Source organism: Anguilla rostrata, chromosome 11, assembly GCF_018555375.3.
Source record: "Anguilla rostrata isolate EN2019 chromosome 11, ASM1855537v3, whole genome shotgun sequence".
NCBI lineage: Eukaryota > Metazoa > Chordata > Actinopteri > Anguilliformes > Anguillidae > Anguilla > Anguilla rostrata.
The window spans coordinates 38,922,826-38,935,007 of record NC_057943.1 but is presented as its reverse complement, the minus strand read 5'-3'; the positions used below and the strand labels follow the sequence as shown (position 1 = coordinate 38,935,007).

The window sequence follows — 12,182 nt, the reverse complement described above, 5'->3', positions numbered from 1 at the left end:
AGGAAAGCCAGTCACCATTTTACACCCTACAGGCCACACAGTACTACAGGAAAGCCAGTCACCATTTTACACCCTACAGGCCACACACAGTACTACAGGAGAGCCTGTCACCATTTTACACCCTAAAGGCCACACATAGTAGCACAGGAGAGCCAGTCACCATTTTACACCCTACAGGCCACTCACAGTACTATAGGAGAGCCAGGGACTATTTACATCCTACAGGCCACACAGTACTACAGGACAGCTTGTGACTATTTACACCCTACAGACCACTCACAGTACTACAGGAGAGCCAGTGATTATTTTTCAATCTACAGGCCATGCACAGTACTACAGGAGAGCCAGTGGTTGTTTTGCACACTACAGGACACACAGTACTACAGAAGAACTAGCACTACTCAAAGAAGTATCTCTTCCAAGTGACAACCAAAAATGTGATTTAGAGAAAAAACTAAACTGGGATTTAAAAAATTAAAGACATAGTCACTCTTTTGGTTCTAAAATCACAGGAAATATAGGATTTTTTCCCATTAGCAAGCTTGCCTGGGGTGAATACATAATTTTGGACCTGGATCCCATTAAAGAGTCACAGGCTTCACCTTCTATATATTTTTGGAGCATTAGCACCTAAAATGTGTACGGGGGCTAAAAATGTGATTAACAAAAATAATAAATTGTTAATATAGTTTATTGAAATATTATATTTAGCATAACTGTACAAATTAGGTATTAAACTTACAGTATTTAGGTCCTCTCCATTAAATACAATAAACACATTACCACCAGAGGCAGTTAAAGATGAGCACTATAAAAAAGGAATCATTTTATGAATTGGTAACTCCTTACGCATTTTAATTAAATGCAAAGACAGACGACTATAATTGCAGACTGAGACAGTTAAATGTACCTTTGATCAGCCACAGACGGCATTCATTGTTTTGAATGAAACATAATTACAAACCATGAGCTGCTGCAGGCCCGTTGATATCCTTGCCTGAGCATTGAATTCCAAACACTGAATATTGCTTTTGATTATGTGACGCCTTCACGCTTTTCACCTGCGTGCAGAAATGCAGCTTTTCACGGGGGTATTGTTCCGGTATTGTGCAGCTTAACTGCGCACTGTGTGCGCAGCCTTCGCCCGACTCCAACACCTGGCTGGGACTCGCCCATATGAAAGGGAAATCTGCCACCCTGCAGCACTCCGTATGCTTCTGTTTTTAAAAAAACTGCCCTTTGTTCAGGATGTGAGCCGCAGATTAGAATTTTTGCAAATTGCTCTTTTTATTGAGATCATTTCCGAGAAAATGGCTTGCTAGCACTGGTTACTCTGCAACCCGAATGTTCTATGAGTTTTTGTGTTGTACTCGTATTCACTTATTCTTAGAATGAGCTCAGCCGGCTCAATCTAGGACCCTGGGTAGACAGGTTGGAGGAAAGGGGAGGAGTTCAGGAAATGGCGGGAAAAAGTAGAAAAAGAAGAAGGGCGTGGCTGGTTAAGGAAGAGGGCACAATCAACTAACTAGGAAGTCGGTGTTTAGAGGCCTAGTTTTATCTCTGTCTCATGTAGCTGATCTGTTAAAAAAGTCTAGAGAAAAGATTTGTAATCACAAGGTTGAAAAACTTTGTTTGTGCGGATTGTTGGATTCCTTGGATTGCCATGACTGTTGGATTGTTTGGACCTGTTTTCTGTGTTTGTTTGACACTCATCGTGGGACCCTACCGGTGGTGGAGACTTGGGTGAGATCAACCTTCTTTTTATTTTTTGCTTTTGTTTTTGCTGAGGATCATACATTTCGGCTAGAAAATTTGAATTATATATATTTTTATTTTTACTGTGGCATCTTTTTGTGGTATACTGTGCATACCTGGGACTTCCTTACTGGAGAATGACAAAAACTGAAATGACAAAAAAATTGGAAGGTTTGCACGGCATAGATTCTCAACAATACTGATGTTGTTTGCCATCTTTTTTGTGGTGTATATATCTGGGACTTTGCTAAGGACTTCCTTACTGGAGAAACTGAAATGACAAAAATAACATTTGCACGGCATGGATGTGAACAACACTGATGTTGTTTGTTGAATGATTTTGTTGTCATAGGAAACCCGGGGATTAATATCTTTTTTATTATGATAATTGAGTCCTCCCTTTATTATTTCTATGAGTGACTGTAGCAAAAAGCTAGAGAAACACTATAGGATTGGCACCCGAACAGGGACATTATCATATTTGCTTGGATTTTCTGTCATTGCTTCCTCATAAGCTAAAGTATCTACCACTTGCACATAATCAGCATCCCGAGAACGAGTCTGTAGATGGTCATGATCTACCCTCAGATCTCACAGCAGGCTCATTTGTTAGCTACTCGAAGGGAGGGAAGTGATGGAAAGCTTCAGTACATTACATTTGGAAGAAACTGCTAATAATATACCTCTTCTATATATACCTAACCTCTGCTGAAATTGGGAATGAGGATGATGAAGACAAAAATGAGGCAGAAGAAGGTCCAAATCCTTTCCATGTTGAAGAGTCTGGACAATTAAAAGCAGCACCGTATGAGTGTTATGATAAGCTAAGCTCTAGAGTGATGAAGTTGGAAGGTGGTCTTCAAGTGGTCACAAACAGGGTTGAACAGGATGTGCAGAGTAAAGTTGCTGCTTTAGAGTGAGATGTTCAAGCTTCATTTACAGATGTTTGCAAAAAGGTTGAAAATATTGATACAAATGTCACAAAACGGAAAGGAATGCTGAAGCATCATTTTGAGAAGGAATGTTCAAAATCAGGGCAGAGGTTTGAATTCTCTCTTAAAGACGGAGCAGGCCATGGTTGCTTGTTTGAAGAGGGATGCTAAGTTTGAAGCAGGGATAAAAGGTCACCAGCCAGTAACATCAATCCCCCCCGCCCCCTGCCCCCACCCCCTTTTCATGTATTGAGAAGTGTGAAGAGGTTTTTTTTCTGGCAGCGTTGAATTCAGTACTGAAAGGTACAGCTAAGGATTGGTGGGAAGCAGAGCGAAGCTACAGTAGATAGGTAGTTGGGAGTGATTTAAATCTGTGTTCCTGAGTTGATTCCTATCTGAATACTATGAGGCGGAGGCTGTAAAATGCACCTGGGAGAGGATACAAGGCCCACAGGAGAGTATCAGAGATTTTGCATTTCTGCTGAGAGCACTTTGTTTAAGGTGGTGTGAGGGAATTCAAGAAAAAGACGTACTGCATCACGTTTTCAGGAACAGCAATCCAGGATTAGAAGGCTTGCTGAGAGGATCTGTAAGTATGTTCGATGAGCTGGTTCGAGTTGGGACACATGTAGAGACAGACATACAGGCAGGCTCCTAAGTTCTACACAAGTTAGTGAAGCCAAACTGCAAAAGAAGCCTGCCCCCTTTTCAGCTAAGTGGAAAGAAACAGCAGGGAAATATGAGCATCTTACAGACAGTCAGTGGTGACGCACTTTCTTCAAAGCCCATTATGCTCCCTGTGGTGATGAGATCAGTTAATATTTCTGCTCTCCTTGACACTGGAAGTACATACACCCGTGCAGGAAAACCCTTGAGCCAAAAAATCAAAAGGCCCCAGGAAAGTTGCAAGCATGTCATGACTGTTCCTTTATGTTAGCAAATGGACAAGCTAACCCAGCCATGGGACATGGGTCACGTTGGAATGCAGTCTACATGGGCAGCAGTGGGTGCTAAATATCTGTGTCATGAAAGATCAGCATATAGCTGTTCCCGCCATTATTTGGTTGGATTTTTTTAACATTATTTGGTCTGGTTCTAAATTTCAAGAATGCCCAATATGGTCTCCCAAGAGGAGCACAGAATTCTTACTATTCCTTTTACCAACAGGAGTCACCAGACAGTGGTTCGTACTCTGCCTAGCTATATCTAGCCGTTTCAGTTGCTTTCCTTGCACCATTGCAGCGGAAGCTTTTCCAGAAGAGAAGGCTATGGTAGTGAAGACCAGATGTGAAGGGTCTGAAGCTCAAAAGAAAAGGTTAGTTTAGGAGGCAGGCACCAGTCTGCATTTTTATGAACGGCTTGATCTCCTCCTGCACAAACGGTCCTCAGTGTGCCCTGACATTTTGGGATGCACCACGACTGTCACCCATCGCATCGTCACCAATGATGAAGTCCCTATAAGCAAAAAGGTATATCGGGTCTCATTCCAGAAACAAAATATTATGGCATCCTTTGTAGGCGACAAGCACGACACTTGGAACAGGCGGCTCTCGGAATTTCGGTTCAGAATCAATTCTGCATGGCAGGAGTCAACAAGTTTCACACCAGCTGAAATTGCTCTTGGATGCAAGCTCGAAGGTCCTTTGGAGCGGCTCATCGGCAAAGCACCCAATCCCAGCCATTACTTGAAAGGCACCAGAGAATGATGGAGCAAGTCAAACACAATGTCAAGGAAGCACAAAACAAAACAGGCCCACTATTACAACTCAAAGCGGTTGTGTTTTCCTGTGGCGATCCGGTGTGGGTCTTTACATTGTCTAAGGCTAGTGCCAATCACATGGAAATGCTGCCTCTATGGAAAGGGCCTGGCAAAATACTCAAAAGGTTAGGGGCCGTGAATTACTCGGTAACATTTCTCTCTGATCCTGACCATAGTGAATTGTATCGTGCTGAATTTTAAAACTTACTTTGGCCCGTTGGCCTTTCCTTGCAGGCAGGGGCATATGTAACTCTAATGTTCCATGAGTTTTTGTGTTGTATGAATTCTGTTTCCCTTTGTCTAACTCATATTCACTTATTCTTAGAATGAGCTCAGTCTGCTCAATCTAGGACCCTGGGTAGACAGATTGGAGGAAAGGGGAGGAGTTCAGGAAATGGTGGGAAAAAGTAGACAAAAAAAGAAGGGTGTGGCTGGTTAAGGTGGAGGGCAGAATCAACTAACTAGGAAGGCGGTGCTTAGAGGCCTAGTTTTATCTCTGTCTCAAGTAGCTGATCTGCTTAAAAAGTCTTGAGAAAAAATTTGTAATCACAAGGTTGAAAAACTTTATTTGTGTGGATTGTTGGATTCCTTGGATTGCCATGACTGTTGGATTGTTTGGACCTGTTTTCTGTGTTTGTTTGATACTCATTGTGGGACCCTACCAGTGGTGGAGACTTGAGTGACCTTTTTTTTTTTTTTGCTGTTATTTTCATTTTTGCTGGGGATCAGATATTTGTCACATGATTGTATTTGGGTAAAGAAACCCCAGGCAGGGCACTGCATACAAGAGGATAGTTGCTGACTGGGGATTTCACACCAGCTCACTTCACATTATTACCCAATGCTCCTGCCAGTACCCGGGGAATAACAGCTGTGAAGGATGCAGGTCCTAGGGGAGCTGTGGGTTTCAGTCTTGGACGTGACACAGCTGTTGTGTGAACACAGTTGTGATACCCTCCAGAAAGTTGAAAAGACACAATAAGAGCAGGTTTTTAAAAAATCTATGACAAATGTAAGCTATTTCAGCAGAGGTGGGCGTCCACAGGGCAAAGGCGGTCAGAATATGCTGAAGAACATCAGTCTTCCGACATTGTCCTCTTGCCCCCCCACCCCCCCCAATATGTTTTTTCTCCACACTCTGCCTCTTAAGTACAAATGAAATGCAAAAAAATAAAGTAGACACACATGGGGGTTTCCATGGCAACGGTGCTTCGGGGCCCTGTCGCTGGCTATTACCGGCCCAGGCGCCTTCCGAGATCTGAGATGGGGATCTGATCTTCCCCGGCGCACGGCAGTCCTCCCGCCCTCCCTCCCTGGCTTGCCTCTCAGAGGACAGGTCCCCATTCATCTCTCGAGCATGTTCTCTGGCTTTGGCACATACACCATGGTTTTTAAAGCAGCCATTTTGAGTTGGGAGTCACTTGGGAGAAATACCTGAGTCACCCGTTCCATCCTTTATTACTGCAGACAGATTGGCGTAAGTGACTCCATTCAAAATACCTACTAGGAATGGCACTAACCCTGGTCCACATTTACCAGGGGGGGATGCTCTGAAACCTAACTGATGTGTTCCAGTTGTAATCATGCACAAAATGCCTCATGGGGGAAAAAGTTCTCTGACTGTAGACCTTGTTTGTTTAAATTTGGCATTGCCATCGGTCTCCACTACTTTGCCTGAAGCATCCTGCTTTGCCTGACGCAGGCTGCATGAATTCAGCTGCTTGTTTCTGTTTCTGTTTCTGTCCACTTTTTTTTCATAACATGAATTTTTAGCGTCTCCATATTTGGTATTCTGCATTGTCTGATTGATGTAGAAACTCCAGGCTGAGGCCCAGTGTCCTCTGCAGCAGAATACTGGATGGTATGGCCCGTCCCTGCCCATCCTGGATGGTATGGCCCGTCCCTGCCCGTCCCAGATGGTATGGCCCGTCCCTGCCCGTCCCAGATGGTATGGCCCGTCCCTGCCCGTCCCGGATGGTATGATTCCGTCCCTGCCCATCCCGGATGGTATAGTCCGTCCCTGCCCATCCTGGATGGTATGGTCCGTCCCTGCCCATCCTGGATGGTATGGCCCGTCCTTGCTTTTGTGCTCTATTTCTGAGTTCGGTCTGGCAGGATGACGTCCGGCGTCCCATGAAAGAGAAGGGCGACCACCCCCCCGCCCCCCCTGTTCTCTGATGGATTTTCAGTGTTTTTGGCCTGACTGGCAGTCCACTGGCTTGTCCTGCTCCGTTATATTGGTAAAGCTGTTTTCCTTTGTTGCTGTCGCTCAGACGTCTATTTTACTGGAGCTTCTCTACACGTTCTGTCTGATTTTAGGAAAAAAGGGAAAAAAATTGCGCTCAACTCAATTGTATGTAAACTTGGGCGCTGATCTTACATTAAAAATGCAAAAATGAGATGAATGACCGCACTTCCATAAAAACGTTTTGTTTTTCGCACGAGTGTTTTGGACAAAATGCCCTCCTTCAGTTTGTCAAAAGTAGCAAACTGAATTGCAGGTCATCAATCAAATATCGTTCACCTGGCGCAGCAGGATAGATGACGTGGTACAGGATAGGCCCAATCGCGTTCAAGAAACCAGCAACAAACAGAACTCAAATAAAACAAGCCAAAAAGCACCTACTCATTAAGGTCTTTTGGCATTGATGCATCCAAATAATGGATCCAAAAGGCTTCTTTCTGAAGAAGGATTGCCTCCCCTATACGGCATCCTAATAGCTTTAGTGCTCATGTATTTCACTCTGTGTTTGTAACTGTTAAAATGTCTAGCCACCGATGATTTCTCATCATTGTTGCGTATGGAACATGTGTTCACAAATTCTTGTTTTAAAATCTCGTTTGGTTTTGCATACATAAAGCACATTGCATGGACATTTATTGCACTTATTGCAGGTGATTCTGCCCTTTACTTTTATATCAGCCCCTGGGTTTGGGTGAATTTTAAAAATCCTGTCTGATTTTAGCCAGTGCCTCTAATATGAAAGCCTAAAAATGTAGGATTTATGTAACTTAATTAATATTGCAGTTGTGTCGCATTTTTGATTGAACTTTTCTAATGAACATTGTATTTTCCACACTTCCCTGCTCTTTCTGAGAGAAAAAAAACCTGACTGCATTTAGAACTATAAATATTAAACCTTGCTCAGACAGCTCGGTGCAGTCCTTATTTCTGGTTTGCATGTCACGTTAATGACATAACTCATAAAGTACCTTGTGTTCAATTTACTGTTAGAATATTTTATTTATCTTAATTATTACAAAGATTGTAATAATTTAAAGTAATTTAAAAATAGAGGATGCAGGCAATTGTACACTCAAGACAAATATACTTTATTATATTTAATTCAAAGTGGGAACGCACACTAATGCAATTCTGAGAAAATGTGAATATATCATTTAACCTGTGTACCCAACATGATTAGTTCTTATTTTGAGAAAATGTCATTGGAAAAGGTATCTTATTTAATAAAGTTTGAGATCTTGGCAACAAATTAATTTGATCTGGAACTGATTATGGAAAAATGTTTGGATGAAAGACATCTTGCAGGCTCAATGATATTACTGATACCAATAAACATCTCACCCATTAAGGCCAAATTTTCAAATATGGACTGAACGTGTCCAGCGATGGAAACTCTAGACGTCAGTGTTGATTATAATCAGACTCTCCGGGCTTTCATTCTGTGCATGTGATTTTCCGCCATCTTATTTTGCTTTCTTGGCAAACGCATTTCCAGTCAATTAAACGGACTCCATCGCTGCTGATTCAGCATGTTTCCCGTTTGTAAGCTATGGCTTTCATGAAATGCTCCCTTCGAGTGTTTAATATGGACGTGCGGTGTTCGGCTGCTTAATGTCTGCTTTAGCGCTGGGGGCTCTGAATGAGTGCTCCTTGCGGCAGGCTCCAACCAGAAATCCCCTCGCATAGGCGGTAATACAGGCCGACAGGGTGCAGCTCATATTTAATGTGCACACGTGGAATTCTTTACATTTCACGAGCCTCCCTTCATTTGTAATAATCCACCGCAAGCTTGAAGGCATCGCGCCGATCTGTTTGCGATGCTCATTGAGCGCTGGAATCCTCCGGGGCCGAGGGGATCGACGGGGGCAAACTACGCGTGTCAGGTCGATGCGGATGACTGCCGATCCGCGCCAGCCCGATCACAGGAGCGTGAAAATGACCTCGTTTACAATGCGATGCTGCACAATAGCCCCGCCGTACTGAAGATGAGGTTATCTTCTCTAATGAGGGTGGTCGGGGGTCGCGGCGGGGGGGCGGGGGCGGGGGTGATTGACAGAGTAAGGCAGGGAGACGTACAGACATATTGATCTGTGAGGAGATAATGAATAAAAACATGGTGGCTGAGCTGGAGAGCACCTGAGGAACCTCCATCGCCGCTCTGCTGGCCCCTGGAAGCACTGTCTCTGGGGGGTTCCTAATGGGCCCTGTTTCACACCCCGTTTTACTCCGGACTAATCACAAAACCCCTTCCTCCTGAGACGGCTACCGCCAGACTAATCACAAATCCCTTCCCACCTGAGACGGCTGCCACAGAGGCTGGTATCAGAGAGACCGAGAGAGACCGAGAGAGAGAGAGAGAGAGAGAGAGAGACATCGCAGGGAGGGAAAGGGAGAGAACGAGAGAGAATCTGGTGACCCCCCCCCGCCCCCCGCCACTCAGGAAATTTGGCACGTTGTCTCCATCGGGGCCGGCTCGTTGTGTCATCAGAATGCCACGCATCTTCGGTCCGCTCCCGCCGAACGTGCGAACCCACCCCGGGCGCAGGTGTGAGCACAGCCCTTTGTTACCTGAGCACCTGGGGACATGGGCTGCATGCAGAGTGACTTACACACTTTTCGAAGCATGCATGCATCCGACAGGTTTCCTGAAGCATGCAGGGTTGTCCTGTCAGGTCCGAACGCGGTCGTGCCGGAATTTGACCCTTTTCTCGGTTATCAAGCCCGTTCCTTACCGCACTAGCTTACAGTGCTCGGATATAAACGCTATTTTCCCTCTCGTGCAACGTGTGCTCCACTGTTCCTTATTTTGGGCCAGTCCCTGTGATGTGTCTGGGTAAGGAGTTTTTACTCCTGTTTGACAGTCCTGGCTGTTGCACACCAGTGTCCAGTCCTCTTGTACGTAGCTGGCTTGAAGCATGTTGGGAATCTCCTTTCTTATGGTGTAACTCGCAGTCTTTGCATTGACTTCAGCAGGTGTAAGCTGGTAGAAAGAGGCCAGTGGCCGTTTACTTGCCAGGCTTCCTCAACCTGTAGACCAGCATTACAGAGTGCTTCAGCATTGCTGTTTAGGCACCATTTAAGAACTAAGAGGATGCAGAAGGCACCTGGAGTGCTTTTAGTGCTTGTAGGTGCTTCACTGAAGGTGTTGTGTCAGAAAGTGTTTTCTAGACTTGTAGCTGTGTTTTGTAAAATGAATTTAAAAATACCTGGTGGTATTGATCTAATCAATCCTTCAGCGCTGGCTGAAGAAACATAATGGTAGTTATATTTTGATGTAAATGCTTGAAGCAACATTTAATCAGGAAACCAATAACAATTTTTTTTTAAAGCTTCTTTTCCCATCAGATCTGAATTTACATATATTCACATATTTTATTTTTGGTGAGAGAATCTGGCATTCAAAATTACACAGAATGATAGAAAATTGCTGGAAAATAACTTTCCCTTACTTTGTGTGCCGGTGCAGTACAGTGGGTGAGGAAATGCACTTGTAAAGGTTACAGGTTCCCAGGTAAGATAACGCTGGTGTACCCTTGAACAAAGGTACTCAGCCTAAATTGCTTCAGTGCATATCCAGCTGGATAAATCAAACCTATGAGAAAATACCAAAGCTGTGCAAGTGGTTCAGGATATGAGTGTCTGCTAAATACCAGCAATGTAAGGTACTTTATCCAAAGCCACTTATGCAACTGGTGTGCCTGTGTATGTGTGTGTGTATACACACACACTCAAATACAATTATTGTAAGTGGCTTTGGATATGCTTCTACTGAACATAATGTACATCGAGAGAAGGCGGTCATTCTTTGATAAACAGGTTTATGAATTGTTGGAAAGGCATCAGCTACCTGTTATTTTTATGATCGTACAACATGATGTGATGTTATTCCAGATTAAATAATTAATATCACTATTATCATGGGGCAATTACTTGGCTGTCACAAAAATCACTGGGCTATATAGTCCCAAGGAGGCATGATCTTGTCAATTTTGCTAGCCAGAGAAGCTACCTAACGTTGAGTTGCTTGCTAATGATAAAAAAAGTTAAATGAACAGCGGAGAACTTGCTAATTTTAATTAGCACTTTCGCCAGCAGAAACTTTAGAAATGACGGTATAAGTGTAGGTATATGAAATGCCAGTCAGGCCTGTAGGCCTAGGCTTACCTTGTAGCCTATCTGGCTAGTAGTTAGCAGGCTATCATTTATTTGGTGTAGGCTACAGGCTCCATTTTTTTCAGTAGCTAGAAACAATGTAGCTTGATGGATATCTTGGTGAAACCAATTGAGTTTTGCATGTGATCTGTGAATGTTGTGACTTTGTTCAACCCTAGCGCTCAAACGGGACATTGCTTTGTCACTCGGGCTTGAGTGAGCAAGTAAACAGGGTTTACCAGAATGTTGACTCTGGCTCTTACTCACACCGGCATTCTGATCCTGTGTGACTTTCACAGCTTTCTTACATGCAATCGGTTTATACAGCTGGATATTTACTGAAGCGGTGCAGGTTAAGTGCTTTGCTCTAGGGTAGCCCGTTATGGCAGCAGTAACCGTGGTGCCCTGCCTGGGAATCAGGACTACAAACCTCATGGTTAGCCTACAAACCCCAGCTCCCCTTACCATTATACAACACTACCATCACACATGACCCAAAAGTGACAGGCTGGTCAGCTGGAGAACAAATGTTGAAAGCGGCGTAAACAGGCTTGACCTGTTTTAGGCTGGTTTAAGCTGGAGTTTTCAGCAGGGAAGTTGGGTTTGATTTCCCAAAGCAGGAAGACGCCGAATGCAGGAGCGTTACATAGGCCCGTGGTGCACCAGTAGCCCGGGGCATTTGCATGGCTGAGATGCATTCATGTAGACCCGTTAAGGACATCAGGAGTTATTCAGCTCACGACACGAATCGCCCCATGTGGCTGATTACCTGCGGAGAGCTCTGATTCAATATTTTTGATTCAATATCCAAATTCTTTTTGGCGCCCGCGAAGCAGATGATCTCGATCATTTGCTCTGGCTTCTCGCAGCGCCGCCGTTTAGCATCACGCCGCTTGTGTTTCCCTATTTGTTTTCGGAAGCAATTCACCGGGAGGACCAGGTGCGAAGTAGATTAGGCCCGGAGATGCGGCGAGGCCTAATTGGATGCCGTTTCCGCGCGTCGCGGCTAATGAAACGACGGTCGCATTATCCCCGCAGGTGGCTCATGGGTGAGCAGCTCCGCGGAACGCAGGGGCTGAAATCTCCCCCGAGCCGATTCTGCTGCCCAATATATTGAACTGCCAAATTTAAACCTTAATCCATCACCTTTCGCGGGAATTGATGGAATCGTGAAGGCTGCGTGTGATCAATGTTCTCATGCCTTTTGCGGTCATTGGAACATAACAACGCTTAATTGCTACTGCTCAGCTGATGCAGGCTCGCGATTTAACTACAAACTAGAGAAGGGGCGTACAGTCTTACCCGAAAAGGGCTGATGGGGGTGCAGGTTTTTTGTTTT

The 12,182-nt window shown here is 44.4% G+C and overlaps 1 long non-coding RNA gene across 2 annotated transcripts in view; it reads left to right on the top strand.

Annotated features, from left to right (window-relative positions):
- Positions 1–2,959: 2,959 nt before the first annotated feature.
- Positions 2,960–12,182, top strand: part of LOC135234892 (uncharacterized) — a 56,045-nt gene continuing 46,822 nt past the window's right edge. For both annotated transcript variants that reach the window (XR_010324232.1, XR_010324233.1), the window contains exon 1: positions 2,960–5,125. This is a non-coding gene — a long non-coding RNA (uncharacterized LOC135234892). The remainder of the gene's footprint in view (positions 5,126–12,182) is intronic.